The following is a 21,793-nucleotide window of genomic DNA, read 5'->3' as shown; positions in this document are numbered from 1 at the left end:
CAACAATACCATTACACACCCATCCAACTGGTGCAAACGAAAAAATCTTACATGGCAAGTGTTAGTAAGAGTGTGGAAGAACAGGCACCCTCATGTGCCACTGGTGGGTGTGTACATTACTACACCCATTTTAGGATACTTTGGCTCAACTTGTTGATACAGAAGATGCTCATAGCTTCTGACTCAGCAATGCCATTGCTAGGTATAACCCCTGTAGGTACCCACAAACATATATACCAGGATGGGTGTACACGTGGGTTCATAACAGCTTTGTTTTCCAGCCCTCAGACAGAAATCATCTAAACTAAGATTGACAGTACAATGAATAATGTTTATTAATACATGTATATAATGGGATACTATATAGAAACAAAAACCAGTGAATGAGAACTACATGATGAATGAATCTGGCAATGATAACATTGAATGAAAGAGGCACAACATATATTTAAATACACACACACACACACACACACACACACACACACAAAATCTTCCAACATGATTCTACATACAAAGTTCAAAAATTCAAAAAATTAAATTATATTGTTTAGGGATACACACCCATGAGGTAAATCACATTTTTTCAAAAGGCAAGGAAATTATTATTACAGAAGTCAGATTCATCATTACCACTAGTGGGGAGAAAGGAAACTGTGATAAGACAGGAACCCATGGGGGCACTAGGCTACTAGCAATGTTTCATTTGTGGACGTGGTGGCAGGTACTCAACTTTTTGCTTTATTATTTCTTAATTGTAAATACACATTTTTGTGCATACAAATATGAAGTCCTCTGCAGACATATTTCATACACACACACACACACACACACACACACACACACGTACACACTCTAATAAGTAACGGAGCCTTAGGAGAGGGCCTGAAGGAAAATTGTGGAAGGGCCCTGTTGTACCTGGGCATCCCACTGCCACTGTAATGGGGCCAGCAGGTGGAGAGCCCATGAGATGAGAGAGGGAAGGCAGTGAGGTGGATGGAGCCAGGTGCCGAGGCGAAGGGGCGGGACCAAATGTGTGTTTTAAGGAAGGAATCCTGGCACCAGCAACAAAGAGCGATGGAAGGAGAAGATGGGGAGATCGAAAACATGCTATTGTAGCATTCCTTTCAAGGACGACCTACCCCTGAAACAAAGCAGCAGCCCTGAGGTGAGGAAGACCTACATTTGAGAAAGAATTCAGAACAGACTCATCAGCTCCTAACCAGTACGTGGATGAGGAGAGCCAAAGACGACACTGGGTTTGATATCCCGGGTCTCCACCAGGGCGATAAGGTCTTTCATAGAAATGAGTAACAAAGTGAGATAAAGTGCCATGGCAGATTTTTAGAAAAAAGTCTCCTGCCTTACCATGTAATGATTTTTTTTTTTTCTTTTCCTGTGGGGAAGAAAAAATTGCAGTGAATGTATGACTCTAGTTCTTAAGTAAGGTATGCCAGCAGTCACCTCGACCTCTCTCCCCTTTCTTTCCATTGTTTGCATGTTTGTATGAAATTCTTTTGTTCAGGGATGCTGACTACTCACTCTAACTCTCCCGTTCTCGCAGGGACGACTATTGTCCCTTTGCCTCAGAAACCACAGGATTAAGCTTTAGGGAAATTATATTAATCATTTAATTTGATTATCAGGCATGATCTCCGGCCTTCCCACTCAGGACCCCTGGCCTGGCAGCTAGTGGTGCACATGGACAGTAGCAGGGCGACAGAGAGCTGCCCTCCACCCCGCTCCCCACTTTTGTCTGCCTCTAGCATGGGTGAGTGAGCAGCAGTGGCTCAGGAGCACCGGGAGGCTCGCAGCCGCCTGGCGTTCTGCGAGGACAGGAGGACAGAGTGCAGTAGGGGTAAAGCAGTGTCTAAGTGGAATTTAGCTTGGGCATTGCCACTAGCTGAGAGGGAACATAAGGACTTGGGAAACCCTTTGACTTGTTTTTGTCATCTGCAGAGTCCTTACTTCGCTTAAAAAATCGAAATAAGGGCCGGGCGTGGTGGCTCACGCCTGTAATCCCAGCACTTTGGGAGGCTGAGGTGGGCGGATCACACGGTCAGGAGATCTAGACCATCCTGGCTAACGTGGTGAAAATTCATCTCTACTAAAAATACAAAAACTTGGCTGGGCGTGGTGGCAGGCGGCTGTAGTCCCAGCTACTTGGGAGGCTGAGGCAGGAGAATGGCGTGAACCCGGAAGGCGGAGCTTGCAGTGAGACGAGATCACGCCACTGAACTGTACTCCAGCCTGGGCGAGACAGCAAGACTCCATCCAAAAAAAAAAAAAAAAAATCTAAATAAGATCTGGCCATGAGAGAGAAGTTACCCTTGATTTGTGGCAGTTCTCAAAATCATTCTTTGCAGAAACAATTATTAGTTCAGTTTTGTATATATGCAGCATGGAAGTAACATCTGGAAGACATCTAGCCAGGAGCTGGAAATGCAGGTCGAGTTTAAGAAGCCAGAGCCGAAGTTATTGCTGTGGCTGTGACAGAGAAGAATACGGAAGCTACAGAAAATGATGATGATCGTGACAATGACAGTCAGCAGGTGCTGATGATTACTACGTGCTACACTCTGTGCTCAGCCCTCAGTAGACTTTATCACAAGTCGTTCTTTCAGCAACACTACAAAAGAGACATCTGTTGCTCTCCCCATTTTACAGATGTGCAATCTGAGGCTCAGAGGGGTTGAGTGGCTTTCTTCAGGACACACGGACCTAACTGAGTCAGAAGCACTCTAAAAAAACACAGTAGGCCAGGCGCGGTGGCTCAGGCCTGTAATCCCAGCACTTTGGGAGGCCAAGGTGGGTGGATCACCTGAGGTCAGGAGTTCGAGATGAGTCTGGCGAACATGGCAAAACCCCGTTTCTACTAAAAGCACAAAAATTAGCCGGGTGTGGTGGCAAGCACCTGTAATCCCAGCTACTCAGGAGGCTGAGGCAGGAGTATCGCTTGAACCCAGGAGGTGGAGGTTGCAGTGAGCCGAGATCGCGCCACTGCCCTCCAGTCTGGGTGACAAGGGCGAGACTCCATCTCAAAAACAAACAAACAAACAAAAAACTAAACAAAAAAACCCAGGAAACTTCTCAGCATTCTGAACTTTCAATTGTTTTGTCGTAATGAAATTACGTGAAAATGAATCCTGTTCTAGAAACCACATTCCCTGTTTGCAAGTTCAAGAACTAGAAGCAGGTGGATGATGTCTGGTTTCTCTGTAGAGAACTGGCAAGCAGCAAGGTTTGCTTTGAAAAGCATGGACAACGAAGAGTGCTAACACATTCATACACCACCCTAATTCTTCTCCTTCTAGCTTTTAAAATTTCCTCCGTTTCTTTGTGTAAGTCAGTGGGTAGGAGTTGGTAGATATTTCTAAGCAGTTAGGACCCTGAGGTGATAAGGGTTGAGGGGAACTGAAATGTAATTCCTTATCGAGGGCTGGATAAAAGAATAAACACTTCAGTTTACAGTTCAGCTCAGGTGCAATAATAGACATGTAGGCTGAGAAGCTGGCAGCCACCAATTTTCTTAAAAGATTTTTCTGTTTGACTTACATATCATTTTACCAAGATAATATTGAATCATTGTGCACACTGTGTACTTCTCCAGTGATGCTACCAAAGAGGTATTTTATACCTAGATGATGTCTCATAGAAAACCTTTTAAGTATAAAAAGAATGTGATATCAAGAGACCTGGCTTTTTAGTTGTAGTATGGCCTTTTAGAAACATGTTCCAGCAGCAAGATGTGGCAGAAAGGATGGCTAAGAACACACGTTTCCAGCTCTTGCATTTAATTACTATGTGACATTGATCGAGACACTGAACTTCTCTTAGCTTTACTTTTTCCCCCTCATAATCTTACTAGCCCACATCATCTCCAAAGTCTTTTGCAGCCATGAAATCTCAGACACTATGAATTTATACCATAATTATTCAGAGATAAATAATGATAGAATCATAGTTTGGGGTGACAGAGGATGAAACTTTAACTGTCTTCATAGTAGAATAATCCATTTTATAAAATTGTGAAATACATGGTGCTCACTTCTTCCTTCCTTTGATTCCATGACAGGGTCAGCAAACCTCCACTAAAACCCTCAGAGCATGGCTGGCCTGATTCTCTAAACCAGACTTTGATGCAATCTGTTGAGCAGAGAGAAGCATAACAAAGCCAGAATGAAGTCTCATTAAGACAAACATGGATGTAATGTCAGGCTGGGAACTGCAAAGCTTGTTTCTATGCCTCAACAGATGGCTGGGAAAACAATGTCTTGTTGATCTTGTTAGAACAAATTATATACAAGGAAGCTCTCTATATAATGATAGAGTGTGTATGCTGTACTTGAGTGTATTTAACACACCTATATATACGTACGAATCAGAGTTTCTCAACCTCAGCACTATTGACACTTTAGGTTAGATAGTTCTTTATTTTGAGGGGTTGTCCTGTAAACTGTAGAATGTCTGGCAGCATCCCTGGCCTTTACCCACTATCTACAGACATACCTCGGAGAGAGACATCACGGGTTTGATCAAGCATTCCAGATCACCGCAATAAAGCAAATGTCAGAATCAAGAAAGTCACACACGTTCTTTGGTTTCCCAGTGCATGTAAAAGTTATGTTTATACTACACTGTAGTATATTAAGTATGCAACAGCCTTATGTCCAGAAAATAATGTGTACACCTTAATTAAAAAATAGTGCACTGCTAAAAAATGCTAACGATTATCTGAGCCTTCAGCATGCTGGAATCTTTTTGCTGGTGGAGGGTTTTGTCTCCATGTTGATCGCTGCTGACTGATTAGGGTGGTAGCTACTTATGGTTGAGGAGGCTATGGTAATTCCTTGAAATAAGACAACAATAAAGTTTGCACATTCAATTGAGTCTTCCTTTCACAGAACATTTTTCTAAAGCAAGCAATGCTGTTTGATAACATTTTACCTACAGTGGAACTTCTTCCAGAATTGCAGTCAGTCTTCTCAAACCCTGCCAATGCTTTATCAACTAAGTTTATGTAATATTCTAAAATCTTTGTTGTTATTTCAACAATGTTCACAGACCCTTCACCAGGAGTAGATTTCATCTCAAGAAATGACTTTCTTTGCCCATCCATAAGAAGCAACTTATCTGTTCAAGTTTTACCAGGTTGCAGCAATTCAGTCACATCCTCAAGCTCTGCTTCTAATTCTAGCTCTCTTGCCATTTCTACCACATCTCTGCTTCTAATTCTAGCTCTCTTGCCATTTCTACCACATCTCTGCTTCTAATTCTAGCTCTCTTGCCATTTCTACCACATCTCTGCTTCTAATTCTAGCTCTCTTGCCATTTCTACCACATCTGTAATTACTTCCTCCACTAAAGGCTTGACCCCTTAAAAGTTTTATCCATTGGGGTTGGAAACAAATTCTTCCAAACTCCCATTAACGTTCATATTTTGACCTTTTCCCATGAATCACAAATGTTCTTAATGGCATCTAGAATTGTGATCCTTTCCACAAGGTTTTCAATTTATTTTCCCCAGATCCATCAGAGGAATCACTCTCTCTGCCAGAAATAGCCTTATAAAATGTCACTACTTCTTAAATATAAGACTTGAAAGTCAAAATTCCTTGTTGATCCATGAGCTGCAGAATGAATGTTGTGTTAGCAGGCATGAAAACAACATTAATCTTTTTGCGCATCTACCCCAGATACTTCAGAGCTCTTGGATGGCAAGGTACATGGTTTGTGAGGAGTAATATTTGGAAGGGGATTTTTTTTTTCTGAGGAGTAGACTCTCAAAAGTAGACTTATTAATAAAATATTCTGTGAATCATGCTGTAAACACATATGTTGTCACCCAGACTTGGTTGTACCATTTACAGAGGACAGGGAGAGTATGTTTAGCATAATTGTTAAGGGTCATCGGATTTTTCGAATGGTACATGAGCATTGGCTTCAACTTAAAGTCACCAGCTGCATTAGTGCCTAACAAGAGAGTCAGCCTGTCCTTTAAAGCTTTGATGCTGGGCATTGACTTCTCCTCTCTAGCTATGAAAATCCTAGATGGCCTCTTCTTCCAATATAAGGTTGACCCCTACATCAAAAATCTGTTGTCTAGTGTAGTAGCTTTCATCCATTATTTGAACTAGATCTTCTAAATAACTTGTTGCAGCTTTACATCTTTACATGAAGCAGTGGTTGTTTCACCTTGCTCTTTCATGTTATGGTGACACCTTCTTTCCCTAAATCTCATGAACTACCCTCTACTAGCTTCAGACTTTTCTTCTGCAATTTCCTAACCTCTCTCAGCCTTCATAGAATTGAAGAGTTAGTACTTTGCTCTGGATTAGGTTTTGGCTTAAGGGAATGTTGTGGCTGGTTTAGTCTTCTATCCAGGCCACTCAAACTTTCTCCATATCAGCCGTAAGGCTGTTTTGCTTTCTTATCATTCATGTGTTCACTGGAGTAGCACTGTTAAATTCCTTCAACAACTGTTCCTTTGTACTCACAACTTGGCTATTTGGGGCATGAGGCCTAGCTTTCAGCCTGTCTTGGCTTTTGACATGTCTTCCTCACTAAGTTTAATCATTTCTAGCTTCTGATTTAAAGTGAGAGACATGGGCCGAGCACGGTGGCTCATACCTATAATCACAGCATGTTGGGAGGCTGAGGCGGGCAGATCACTGGGGGTCAGGAATTCAAGACCAGCCTGACCAACATGGTAAAATGCCATCTCTACTAAAAATACAAAAAATTATCTGGTGTGGTGTCATACACCTGTAATCCCAGCTACTCGGGAGGCTGAGGCATGAGAATCGCTTGAACCCAGGAGGTAGAGGCTACAGTGAGCTAAGATGGAGCCACTGCATTCCAGCCTGGGTGAAAGAGCGAGACTCCATCTCAAACAAACAAACAACAACAACAACAAAAACAATTGAGAGACATGTTACTCTTCCTTCTGCTTTAATGCTTACAAGCAGTGTAGGGTAAACAATTGGCCCAATTTCATTACTGTTGTGTCTCAGGAAATATGTGGCCCAAGGAAAGCAAGGGAGACAGCAGAAATGTCAGCTGGTGGTGCAGTCAGAACACACGCAACAGGTATCATGTGCATCTTATATGGGTGTGCTTCGTGGTGCCCCAAAACAATTAAATATGTCACATCAAAGAACACTGATCACAGATTACCATAACAGCTGTAATAATACTGAAATGGTTTAAAATCGTGTGAGATGATCAAAATGTGAAAAGGAGACACAAAGTGAGCACACGCTATTAGAAAAATGGCACCAACAGACTTGCTGTATGCAGGGTTGCCACAAACCCTCAACCTCTGGAAAAAGGCAATATTCACAAAGCACAGTAAAATGAAGTTTTGCCTGCTCTAGTAGCATCCCCTTTACCTATGTCTCCAGACGTGGCTAAATGTCCTCTGTGAGAGATACACATACAACCACACACACACACAACACACACATACACATATGAATTACTGTACATATTCTTATACACACATATATCAATGACAGATCTATATTGGCATGGCACTTTCAACTTCATGAATAAATTTTCTACATTTTTAGAATTAGAAAGGTTTGAGGTATCAAGTCCAACCACATAATTTTATAGAGTATGGAAACTATTATTAAGAGAACTGTAGCCCAGAAATGTAAATAATGACTCTTACCCAGTGACTGTAATTTGTCTTTTGTTATTAGACACAAGAACACCAGATTGAGACCAGCCTGGCCAACAGGTGAAATCCCATCTCTACTAAAAATACAAAAATTAGCCAGGCGTGGTGGCAGGCACATGTAATCCTAGCTCCTTGGGAGGCTGAGGCGGGAGAATCACGTGAACCCAGGAGGTGGAGGTTGCAGCAAGATGAGATCACATCACTGCCCTCCAGCCTGGGTGACAGAGCAAGACTCCATCTTAAAAACAAACAAAAAAGCAAAACAAACAAACAAACAAACAAACAAACACACCAGAACTGGAAGAGATCTCAACTTCACTCAACCCAGACTCTATTTTACAAACAAGAAAGTTACATCTCTACTTTTTGCTTTTCTGTCCTTCTACCCATTACACTGATTGATTGGATCACTTGTTCTGACAGATTTGGTATTAAGTGAATGAATTTTATCCTTCAAAGTGGTAGAATCCGTGCCCAATTATTGGGAGAGACAACCTTTGCAGAGCGTATTCTCTTTGTTCAGGTAAGTGGTGACAGGTTGAGTCAGCTCCAGGCTGAGATCTCACACCTGCTGAGTTCCACCTAGGTTTTGTGGTAGCAAGAACACAATTATCTAGTCAATTGCTCTGGAGGGAACATCAGCTCGAAAACATGACCAAATTCACACCACTGTAATTAATCAGACAACTGCTCTAGTGTGATCATGGTTATCACTCCACAGAACTGGAATTGTCTTTTTAAACCCGAGGAGACACTGCTCACTTTAAGGCTCAACTTTATAGAAGGTGGTCCCATATTTGGATGCTAATTAGCAAAATAATACCCACAATGCAACCTGATTAAACGTTTCATTCATGGGTGGAGATGCATTAAGTAAACAATGCTGTAAATAAAATAAGATTGTGTCAGTAGAATATATTTGTGTCAGTATGAAAAAATACTTAAAATCCCTTACAAATAGTTCTTCATATTTTAAAAAACTGCCCTAGAATTGCTATCTTTTAAAGATGAAGATTTTGGGGGATTATCAAGATAGGACTATAGAAAGAATTTATTTAAAAAAGCAAAAGGCAGTGTTGCACTGTGCATTAATTGCATGTAAAGATACACCAGGAACTTAGAGGGGTCTGGTTCTAATTTGCAAATGCTAGTACAGTACATGTTTTCATCCCTAATCATATTACATCATCTTTGTGTGTCTGAGGGCACAGATAAGACTTATTCAAACTTCTAGTTGACATGCATTTTGCTTTTGAAAACCAAAGTTTCTCATTTTCTATTAGCTTTTTGTGCTACTAGTTTCACGGCATTTGAAGATTCCTGAATTTCTGTGCATATTGCTTTTTCTACTTTATCAACATTCATATAGAGAAGCAATTATTACTGTGAATCACCATGATAATAAACCCGATTTTACAGCACCAAAGTAAAGAGAAATCTGTATTTAATCTCCATTTGTCTGTACTGGAATGAAGTATTCTTAAATCTGAGAAAGTCAATTATTATTCAAAGAACAATCACAACATAGTTAAAAAATGAGCAATCCAGGAGAGCAGAATGTGTAAAGAAGGCATTTATCAGACACCAAGGGAAAAGGGAAAGACAGCTGATAGCTGAGGTGTCCAGTTAAAACTCAACTAGCAACGCAAATCTCTGGTAGGTATCACCGATAAAGGTCAAGGGGAACAGAGTTATGACAGTGAACTTTAAAAATACTGACAGGAAACCAGAGTACTGGTTTCCGCGTGCATTGCCTTGCTATTCACACAAAGCCATTAGTCCTTTCACAGAAGGGTTTATTGATTTACACAGATACTCGTTTGTCACATCCTGTAGAGTACATTAAAAGCTGCCCAAGTATTTCAAATGTACTCAGCAAATTTGCCTTCTCACCTGTGTGGAGTCTGGAATCTTGGCTGTAAGATAGTTTTCAGTGTAAAAGGCTTGATTGAAGAAAAAGTCAGCAACTTAACAAAAGAATCACTGTGAGGTCCCTTTGTGATGTCTTACCAAGAAGCTGCTCTCATGACTGGTGGACACTGATGGGGAATTCATCATGTGAAAGCAACTTAACACATTAGATGCATGGGGGCTCACAAAGGAGGAGCAACACAGTTTTCCTCTTGCTCATCCCGGTAATATTACTGGCTTCCTATGTAGTTTGTCACTTCCACCAGATGTGACTGCCACATGCCCAGTCCTGTGTCATGCATGGGAGGCAGTGCAGAGTAACTGATAGGAGAGGTGGCTTTGGCATCCACTTATGTGTGAATTCTGATTCCACAGCTTATCAACACCCTCACCCTGGGTCACTTGCCCTCTTTACCATTCAGTTTCCCAATCTATAAAATGGGAGTAAAAACAGTACCTGGATCACAGGTTGTTGTGAGGCTCACATGGGATAATGCATGGAGAACACTAAAGAAGATGCCTAGTCCAAAGTGATGTCACCTTGTAGAGCTGCAGCTCCCATCCCCCTTGCCACATGGGCTACTCATACATTAATTAAAATTAATTTAAACCAAAAATTCAGTTCCTCAGTCCCACCAGACACATTTCACATGATCAATAGCCTTGTTTGGCTAAATGGCTCCCACGCTGGACAGCACAGATAGAGAACATTTCCAACACTGGAGAAAGTTCTATTGGACAGCACTATTCTACAGGGTGACTTACACAGTTTTAACTTTGTTAACTAGTTTTTAATAAGCATTATCATTTAATCTGAGGCACAGGCTTGTGTCTGATGGTCACTGAAAATTATTTAATGTGTTGATGTGAGAAATGTATGTTGACAGACCTCAACTCATATTTGTATCACTTCCTTTCCTTCTAAATCATGCTTTCATGTTTATCTCAATTTATCCTCACAATATCCTTGTCTGGTAAATACATTAGACATCTATTATTTTCATGTCACAGGGGAAACAGAATATATAGTATATGTACATTCAGATGAGCAAACAATGTCTATGTTTTGGAGGGTTCTGAGAGTAAGAAACAGATAAGGTAAGGAAGACTACTTGGGAGGAAGTTCTTATTTTTTCTAATTCAAAACTAGTAAGAGTTTATCAGGAGAAACTTGAAAAATAAACCATGAAGAAAGCAAACATTGTTCAAACTTACGCAACCCATACTTAATTATCATTAATGTTATAATGTACCTTTTTAGGGGTGTAAATATATATTGTACGTTACAATTCACGTATTGGGTGATAATTTTTTTTCACGTGACATAGAGTAAATATTCCCCACACCATTAAAAATATTCGGTAACATACTTAACGCATGCACAAGACTGTATTATGGGACTATACTATATATTATTTAACCATTTATCATGTTTGCTATTTAAAAGAATGCTGCAAGGATTGTGCTTAAACATAAATCTCATTTTACATCACGGAGTATTTTGGAAGATAAAGCCCTGCAATTAAAATTACTGGGTGAAAGCCCTAGAACTTTCAAAGAGACTCCTAGTACACAGGATTACTTTGCTTTCTGGAAAGGCTGTACTGAATTTCACTTCCCCAGGAGCATATGTGAGAATCACTGCCCTTCTCCAGCACTGATTAGTCCCATTTAAACATTTTGTCAGTTTTGTACACAAAGCATCCTCTTTTCTTGTTTCACTTTTTATTACCTTGGTTGCACGTGAGGCTACCATTTTCCCTGTGTTAATTAGCTAAAGGTATTTTCTAGTCTGTGAGTTGTCTCTTCATACCCTCTGCCAAGCTTCCTGTCACAATGTCCCTGTCATGAGTTTATACTAAACCTTTGTAATGAGGATAGCAAAAATCTAGTTCTGATGTTTTCAGTTTGTCCCTTAATGTTGCTTCTGATACTTCTGATATTTTTCTGTTCATAGCTTTTAAATGTTTATAAAGTCAAATCAATCTTCTTTTTCCTTTGTGATTTCCTTCATTGATTTTGTCATCAGAAAGTCCTTTTCCCACCCGAACAAAATTAAATAGTCAGTTTTGTTTTCTTCAAGCTTAATAATGTTTCAATTCTCTCTTTTTTTTTTTTTGGTACATTTATCTATTTAATCCACATAGGATTTATGTTATGCTGTCACGTAAGTATCTTCTTTCTTTCCAAATAGTGATACTGTTGTCCCAGAACATTTCCAGAATCCGTTTTATTTCTGTGTTGATATACAATGTCTCCTCTACAACTATTAAACTGTTACATTTTGCAAGAATGACTGCATAATGACTTATTCTGTTTTATGGATCTACCTTATCTAAAACTGGAATTACAACCTGTGATCCAGGTACTGTTTTTACTCCCATTTTATAGATTGGGAAACTGAATGGTAGAGAGGGCAAGTGGCCCAGGGTGAGGGTGTTGATAAGCTGTGGAATCAGAATTCACACCTATGTAAGTGGATGCCAAAGCCACCTCTCCTGTCAGTCACTCTGCACTGCCTCTCAGACATGACACAGGACTGGGCATGTGGCAGTCACATCTGGTGGAAGTGACAAACTACATAGGAAGCCAGTATTATCATGGGGATGAGCAATATTAAATTAAAGCAAGAGTAATTAAAAATCACAGTTTTAATTACTGTAAGTTCACGTCGTTTCAATATATTATACGGTAAGCCAGCATTTGGGAATCCCCTTTTTTCGAAACAGGTCTTGGCTTATTTATTTTTTCTACGCGAACCATTTAAAATTCTCCCCATAGCTCTCCTCCAATTCTATTGATTTTTGCCTTCTTCTCAAGATTTAATCCAATCTTATATTTTGGGGAAAAGTATCAACTTTGTAATATTCGGCCTGCCTATCTTGGAACATGGTATATCTCTTTATTAAATTCTGCCTTATTTCTTACAATGAGTGGTACAGTTTTCTTTAAATTGGTTTTGCACATTTTAAAAATAGTATTTTATAATCTTCATCATATTTATATACTGAATTTTCCCTGATAATTTTTGAGCCACTATTCCTCATTTACAGAAAACTACTGATTTTTCTATACTCATACCTGACCACCTTACTGCACTCTTTTATCCATTCTAGTGCTCTTCTAGTTGATTTTCTCAGGTTTGCAGTGTACACTATGCCACTTGCAAATTTTTTTTTTCCTTCTTCTCAATAGCCACAGTTTTATTTCTGATTCACCTACGAAAGAACACGGCAGAACTCCAAAAACAATTAACTAAGTGTGCAGATTGCTGGCGTGATGGTTCCTGACTGTAGTAAATAGCTCCAGCATATTTTTCTATTGAGATTGCTATTGGCTACCAAAAAAAAGATATTCTTTATCCTGTTAAAAATTAAACGTTTAGTTCAAATTTTCCAAGAGTTTGAAACAGAAACTGGTTTGGAATTGCCTGAAAGGCTATTGATCTATTATTTTTCTAAGATGGTGTTTGGATTTCCTTGCCAGATTTAGGTATCTTTTCATCCAACTACAGTTCCTGGAGTAGCTAACAGAGCAAGAGAATTCTCTAAGACTTGAAATTTTACAGGAATTTGTCCACAGACTACTTAACTAGGGGGACTGAATTCCAATTTAAGTAGATGAGGGACAAATTAGCTGTTAGTGAAAGTGCCAACAAAATTATAGAAGCAGATGGTTATTTTCTAGATGAGAGATTATAGTGTAAAGAGAGAAGCATTTTTGATGTTGTCATCGCCTTGGAGAGGTGATATGGAATTTGCACCCCAGCCAAAATTTTGGTTTGGACATTGAGACTGATAATACCACATGCACATGAAGAAGGTATGAAAATACTTATAATTCCCATAATGAGGTCTTCTGGGGGGATTAAGGGAGACCCCCAAGCAGATCTGAAGTAGCTTGAGAGAGCCCAACCTTGCATAGTTTGAACTTCCCACCTGAGCCACAGGAGAAAGCACCTGGGCTTTCTTGACAACCAGACCAGATGTGGAGCAGAATGGAAAGGGACAGTGGTGAGGCTTCAAAGCCGCCAGCAAACATAAAACACGGAGTCGAACTCTTTACTACAGTTGAGGTTGAAGAAAGATCAGAGGAGCCCTGATTTGACGATGGAGAAAGAAGGCATGAAAATTGATGGCCGTTGACCTCAGGAGTTTGGGGGGCAAAACAGCAATTCTCCAAATTTTTAATATTGCATGATGAATAAAGGATACAAGGTACAAAAGAATTTTCTTTCTTGACGTGTTTTACTTCAATGACTTACTGTTTTGCAGAAAATTTACTGAATTTACACTACGTACAAGGATTGTGACTTTTGTAGCATCATCAAAATCATTGTTGCTGAAATTCCAAAAGAATATTTTAAATATGCAAGAGCAGAAACATAGGAAATTTAGCCTTTTCCTAACATTACTTATATTACTAAACATTACTTTTTACTTAGGAATAGTGACAAAATATTTAGAACAACATAAAGAAATACAAATACCTAGAAACTGAAAACCTTTTAGTCCATCCTCAACTCGTAACAATGGTCACCTAACCAAGGTTAGCCATTTTTGAGGCTGAATATAGACTTTTTCAACCCAGTTTGATTCTTTACCTAAAAGGTAAAATAAAAATAGCTTGAGGACACACCTGGCTCTAACTTGGGCATTTCAGAGATTAAGATCACTGGGGCAGCAAAGTCTTCAGGGCTGCTGCTTCTCAAAAATTTAGAGAGTCCTCTTTAGTTTAGCCCAGAGGGCTGTAAACTCCCATCTTAACATACTCAATTTATTTCTTAGAGATTCCATCCACGTTTTCCTCTTTGTAGGTGGGAAAAGATACTTCCTATGTCACATGCCTGAAGCCATCACTCGTATGTGCACTTACGAGACAGTATGACTGCCTCATAATCAAGGCTCTTACCACTCGAAGACACAATTTAGAGGTGTTTAGATAAACATCTCAGTTAATGTAATCATTCTTTTTAAAGCCTCACACAACAGGGATTTATTTGGTCAATGCTTTTGTGCATAAAAGCTGTAAAAGGTTATTAGTCCCAATAAGCAACTCCTCCTATACCTACACACTTCTAACAGTTACACATTCTTTCGTTAGATTGGATTTTCATTTCTGTAATCTTTACTTATTAACGCCTTTTTGCTCTTAAGAGCTATATTAAATATATCTCTATGGGGTTACATAAAACATTTCTTTAAATATTTATAGATCTAAATTACATCATCTTGATTTTTCTTTCCCCAAATTAAGTAGCTGTGGCCTGATTTCTATCTTTTCATACGACGTGGTTTTTAGGTGCTTCACCATCTTGGTTGTCTTTTCTCTTTCTCTTCTTTTCTTTCTTTCCTAAGGCACTCTGGTCAGTCAATTTCTCTCTTGAAATGCGAGTATCCAGAACCAAATCCCTTAAGATGTGGTCTGAATGGGGTAGAGTGTGGCAGGACTAAATTGTGTTCTTCGGAAAGGATATTATCCTTCTACTGAATGTCCTCCGACTGCCTTAGCTTTTAGCATACTCTTGATAGTATTAATACTAAGATTATCTTCAACTACTCTCCCATGATTTTTCTTTTAATGCTAATTGTTTTTAAGCCTCCTGATTTAATAAGTTGATTTTAAGCCAAAAATGCAGGAGCTGACATTTATTCCTGTTAAATTTTTATCTTGTTTACTACAGTCCGCTGTTCTAGGACATTAAGAAATGAAAGAATATCTGGAATTCTGACTTTGACAAAATCAGTTATGTTCCTTTCTCAGTTTGGATTACCTTCATGTTAGAGACCTGCTGTATAATCTTCATGTTATCGATAAATTATGCTGAGTCATGCAGTTCTAAAAGATGGAGCCCTACGGTATAATTCTGAAAGATCGAAGTAGTCTTTATTGGGGCAGTTGATTACAATTATGAATCTTTCCAACTGAAAGATCAGCCAACATACATTTCTTCATCCTCACTGAACAGTGTCATAAGTTAAGTAATCAGATGTTTTGTTGAAATCTTGGTGTGATCAACTTATGGCAATCTCATGGTGAGCAGTTTTCAAAAAAATGGATTAAAAAAGAAAACACTGGCCGGGTGCGGTGGCTCATGCCTGTAATCCCAGCACCTTGGGAGGCCAATTCGGGAGGACCACTTGAGGTCAGGAGTTCGAGACCAGTATGGTCAACATGGCAAAACCCCATCCCTACAAAAATGCACAAATTAGCCACGTGTGGTGGTGCACACCTGTGATCCCAGCTACACAGGAGGCTGAGGCAGAAGAATTGCTTGAACCTGGGAGATGGAGGTTGCTGAGAACCGAGATGGCACCGCTGCACTCCAGCCTGGGTGTCAGAGTGAGACTCCATCTCAAAAAAAAAAAATATATATATATATATATATCTCTCTTATTTTTAGTATGCTCAGGCTATATCCAACGATCCTGTTTTTCTTTTTCATTTGCTCCTTTTTAGAAATTTCCCAGGCAGCAATCTCAAATTTCTTATGCTAGGGTATTCAAATTTTCCCCTTTATCAAAATGAAGACTATATTATCTTCTATATTCCATTTCCTCAGAGATTATCAACAATGGTTCTGAAATAATATCCAGTACTTGGAATGTAATTTTCCTGACTGGGAGATGACTCATCCAGAGCGGCTAACTGCTTGTGTTCTGTCTCCTCACCTATCTTGGGCATTGATTCATCTGTTGGGATAATTACTCCATCCTTCCCAGTGTGAGGAGCACTTCGCTTTATAGAAACTACAGACAGAAAACAGGAGGTGACTAGCTTTGTCATTTATGGCTCCTGCTGCTGCAAATGCTGCTGTTTTCACGATGTTATCCAAATCTCCAAGTGGTTGAGAAATCATATGATTTTTCTTCTTAGAGGGATATGAGAAGCAAGCTCTTAAAAAGTCCTTACTCTACGTGCTAGGCCTTGTTGAATGCTTAAAATAAAGAATCTTATTTAATATTCACAGTAAACTTATGATGGAAGTGCTGTCATTATGCCCATTTTACAGGCAACAATGCTTACAATTAGAGCAGTTAAGGAACTTGCCTGAGGCATAGCTAGTGAAAACATGGAGTCAGTATTCAGACTCAGGTTTTTCTGACACCAGCAACCATACATTTTAAATTTTGTTCATTTCTAATTTTTGTGGGTACATAGTAGGTGTGTATATTTATGGGGTACACGCTTTGATATGGGCATGCAATGTGTATCAATCACATCATGGAGAATGGGGTACCCATCCCCTCAAGCACTTATCCTTTGTGTTACAAACAATCCAATTAAATTCTTTCGGTTATCTAATATTTAAAAATGTACAATTATTATTGACTATAGTCACCTTCTTGTGCTATCATAGTAGGTTTTACACATTCTTCCTATTTTTCTGTATCCACCCATTAACCATCCCCATCTCCCCCGAGCATGCCCCCAACTCCCTTTCCCAGCTTCTGCTAAACATCCTTCTACTCTCTATATTCACGACTTCAATTGTTTTAATTTTTAGATCCCACAAAGAAGTGAGAACATGGAATGTTTGTCTTTCTGTGCCTGGCTTATTTCACTTAACATAATGACCTCCAGTTCCATCCATACCTTTGCGAATGACTGGATCTCATTGTTTTTCATAGCTGAATAGTACTTCACTGTACACATGTACCACATTTTCTTTATCCATTCATCTGTTGATGAACACTTAGATTGCTCCCAAATCTTAGCTATTGACTACTATGCTACGCTGCAATTCATTTTGTTCTTTAAATATAAAATAATTCATTTCTTTAAATATAAAAGAATATTCTTTTATATATATACACATACACGTATACATAGGTACATACATGTATACGTATACACGTATACATAGGTACATACATGTATACGTATACACGTATACATAGGTACATATATGTATACATATACATGTATACATAATACACGTATACATATATATGTGTGTGTGTGTGTATATGTATACATATACATTTTTTTTTTTTGAGACAGTCTCGCTCTGTAGCCCAGGCTGGAGTGCAGTGGCGAGATCTCGGCTCACTGCAAGCTCCGCCTCCCGAGTGCACGCCATTCTCCTGGCTCAGCCTCCCCAGCAGCTGGGACTACAGGCGCCCGCCATTGTGCCCAGCCAATTTCTTGTATTTTTAGTAGAGATGGGTTTTCACTGTGTTAGCCAGGATGGTCTCGGTCTCCTGACCTCGTGATCCACCCGCCTCGGCCTAAGAATATTTTAATTATTGTTTTAAAAACTTTAAAGCTTATACGTACAAACTTGGATTGGATTGGATTTGGAAATGAGACTGTACCAAACAATGGCCAAAGAAGACTCATCCATTCTAGGCGTTTTCTTTTGCCTGGTCACTCAGAAGTATAATTCTGTTTCATAAGCATCAGTACTTATAGGTCCAGTTAGTTACTCACAACATAGCCCTTTTCCACAAACCGATATACCACATCTCTTAGGCCTGGCTGGAATACTGATATTCTGTGCCGTATTGTCTTCTCACTGACACCACCCCATCGGCAGACAGACTTCACTGCCTGATTCCCACATCTCATTTGTTGCTAGAGAATACTGTGACTGGATGTTTTTTCTTCCACCTGTCTCATGACAGGGACCTGACCCACTCACCAAAATGACTGCACATGATTCATGGATCTTTCAAGAAACAAACTGCTAGCTGTTTCAGACTCACGTCTTACAAACTGATACAGCACTTGTAATGCAAGTCTTCGAAACATGTCTGCTATTTTCTTTTCTTAAAGTCTAATCTTTACACTCTTCCTGATGCTCTAGCTCAGTCAGCATCCAGCTAGGAAATCAATTCCAGTGCACTACAGTTCACTTAAAAAATGTAAATTTGGTTGACACTCTGACTTTCTGGTAAATTTTAGTTCATCGTTGACTTTTATATTTTATGATACTATTCTTTTAAGTTTCTGCCTTTCTTGTATCAGGTAGTAGTCTGTCTTTCTTGCAAAATTCCGAGTCCTTTAAAAATCAGATTTTGTTGGTGAACTTCCTATGCGATATTTTAGTTAAAATATCTCACTGTGACCTTCCCTTTTTCCTACTGCAGTTCAAAAGGCTTGTTGTTGTGTTTGTGTGCGTGTATATACATGCAAATGCTGGCACTGTTTTCTGAGCATTTCCCACATGGATGGACATATTGTCCTTTGCCCTCCTAAGTGAACTCCATCAGCAGAGAAAGGGCCCTGGTTCCCCTCCTAAAGAGGTAACGGAGAATTCTATCTGCAGCACGAAAAGGAAAAAGATTTATTATTCCCTGGATCCTATTACACACATCTGCTGAACTCCCCCATGGCTCCTGTAAACCGCAGGACTGTTGATTACTGGGTCCTCCCAGACCTTCCAAGCTCCCTGAGAGCTGGCCGGTTACTGCTTCTTGCTGGTGGTTGGAGGCATGCCCACAGTGTTTGCCTGGAGGAGCCTGTGAGCTGGGGATATCTGCAGAAACTACCAATCTGAGCCATGAAAGAAAACTGGTGAAAGAGCTGTGTTACAAAAGAGTACACACAGTTATCTATTCAGCAGAGGGCTAGCTCGCAAACCCTTCTGTGCAAAGTCAGATGCTGGCCTGTGGTGACTATGTGGCAGTGAGAGAAAGAGGCAGGCTTGGGCACCTCCAACAGGACCATACGGGGACTGCTGTGCTGAAGTGAGCCAAGCTCTTGCTCTCTGTGACACAGTGCCTTTGGGAAAAGTCATCATATAGTCCAGAGGAGGAAATGCATCCTATCCTAGACTTGGCACATAATACCATTTTATTCAAGTACATAAATATGAAAATGCATTCAAATAAAGAACCCACAATAAAACTTTGGACAATCAATCAGGGTTTTTCAGAACATATAGATAGATTTCATCTGTAGAGCCTTCAACCCTCTGCGGACTATGTTTCTTTTCAGAGCCCGTCCATGACATCATAGTTGCTCAATGAACATTCTGATATCTTATTTCCTAAAGATTAAGTAGTGTGTACATATCTACAAACTGCCCTGCTTCCTATGGTTCCTTTGATGCTGATTTGCTTTCTTAAGCCTTCCTTCCTTCCAAACCACGAATTAGGTCCTTCCAGAGGCTAAGAATTAAGGTCACAATTAAGGTGACTCCCTCACTGTTTCCTCTGCTTTCAGAGAGGGGAAAATACTTCCAGGACAAGTCAAGAATTTATCAGATGCTCTGCTTTTGGCAGCCTGAAACTTTCAGCAGGAACACAATAGCTGAAATCCCATGTCACTACTTCTATTACTGCTTCCTTTTAAATCAGGTGAGATTAATAATCCTCTCCCTGCATAGTCTGGCTCTAGTTTTATTTCACATCCCTCCTAATTTGTGCTTTGAAATGATGTAGAATTTTTGAACACAACTTCACAAATTTCCAGTTTGCTTTCAAATTTGAATGTTATCCCTACAGAACATTAGAAAGCACTCAGTGTTTAATAACCTAATAATTTAACATGCTGCCCTCAAACTACTACGGTTTCTTCCCTATACTTAAGACTTGGACCTAAGACTTGTCTCAATAAATTATTCAGCTACCATCACCAGGGCCTTTTAGCTACGACATACCCTGGTGATCGTAGCCGAATCATTTATTGAGACAGCTCTTATTTGTTGATTATCCACTATGTGCCAGGTTCCTACATAACACAGTCAATCCACACAGAAATGTTATATGTTAATCATGCACATCTAGCTCGCAAATAAGATAAAGAGACTTTAATAAATTAAATAACATAAACACAGATCTATCTATGTTTAGGCCATGTCATGGATAAGAGAGATTCTAGAGCCAGATGGAACTTGGGTCATTATACTGTTTATTAGCTGTGTGATCTCAGGTGTGATGCTTAACCTCTCAGTGACTTGGTACCCTCATATGTTGACTAGAGACAAGAGGAACAATAATGTGGTTTTATGAAGAATAAAGAAGAGGTGAAAAGTGATAGAATATGCCTGCTACCTAGTTAGCTCTCAATAAATGTTAGCTGTCATCTTAATTTTTATTTATACTTATAAATCAATTTTTTCCATAAGGCTGGTTCCAAGCATTACAGATGTAAATGATCACTTTGGGAGGTGGACACTGATAAAGAGTATCGCCTGGGTTCTGTGGCTTTGCTTCCCACCAAAATGCCTCTTGCAAATTATGCAAGACAGTACTTTGCATAATAAACATTTGAATATTTGAATAAACAAGCTTTCAAATTTTAATATGTCTATGTTTGGAAATATCCACAAAGAATAGGGCTCATGTTGACTACATGGAGAAAACCCTGTCATAATTTTCCATTCTCTCTATCCTCTATTAGCATACTTATCCTCTTCTTCAATCTATAAGTAAATTTGAAAAATAATGGAATTCAGATTTATTTATGAAAATGAATCTGCTTCTTCGTTTAGCCCAATGGGCTCAGTTGGTGATATTTCCCAAGGGGTCCTTTTAAGTTTCTTAAAGTAAACATATAGTTAAAACTCGCACCAGTTTAATACACCTTGAAAAATAAGCATAAGAGCCTTAATTGCCTTTTTCTTGGCATACATCAATTTCTACACATAAAAATGCAGTACTGAATAATCGCAGTAAGCCAAATTTCTTTCAAATAGCACATCTGTGTGAATACTAGCTGTCCATTATGTTTCTTAAAATCTAGGAGGCTAAATCATATTTGTGAAAAGAAACTTCATAATAAAATTTAAAAAGCCTAATTCTTGTGCAAAGAAAAAAGGCACAGAAATGTTTCTTTTTAAATTAATACAAAACCTTCCCACACGCTCCAAAACAGTAACAAGTTTATGTTAATATAATTCATTGTATAGTCTTTTATGACAAAAATTTTAGGAAAAAAAGTAATGAAGTGTAAAATATAAGCAAGATGGGAGAGGAAATTTGGGGAAATTTTAACTGGTCTATTTTTTAAGTAGAAATTGACAATTCCTGAGATAGCCCTGTTTTCTCTTTGGCCCTCTTTCACAAATAGTCTCATGGACTAATACTACCTTTAAAATATAACTGCAATATAGACTCTCTGAAACCTACATGCTGGGGTTAGGGCCAGGAGATCTGTGTTTTAAAACTGAGAACACAATGGGATCTTGTACCACAGCAACACGAAAGGATTTCTGAATTCTATGACCACTGAAGGTCCTCAGCACTTTAA

The 21,793-nt window shown here is 39.2% G+C and overlaps 1 protein-coding gene across 3 annotated transcripts in view; it reads right to left on the bottom strand.

Annotated features, from left to right (window-relative positions):
- NCKAP5 (NCK-associated protein 5) overlaps positions 1-21,793 on the bottom strand; it is a 904,755-nt gene that overhangs the window by 238,611 nt on the left and 644,351 nt on the right. The gene's annotated exons all lie outside the window — the stretch shown is intronic.

The sequence above is a fragment of the Mandrillus leucophaeus genome, unplaced genomic scaffold (assembly GCF_000951045.1).
Source record: "Mandrillus leucophaeus isolate KB7577 unplaced genomic scaffold, Mleu.le_1.0 Scaffold94, whole genome shotgun sequence".
NCBI lineage: Eukaryota > Metazoa > Chordata > Mammalia > Primates > Cercopithecidae > Mandrillus > Mandrillus leucophaeus.
Note: the sequence above shows the minus strand (reverse complement) of the source record. Positions and strands in the feature narration are given on the sequence as shown.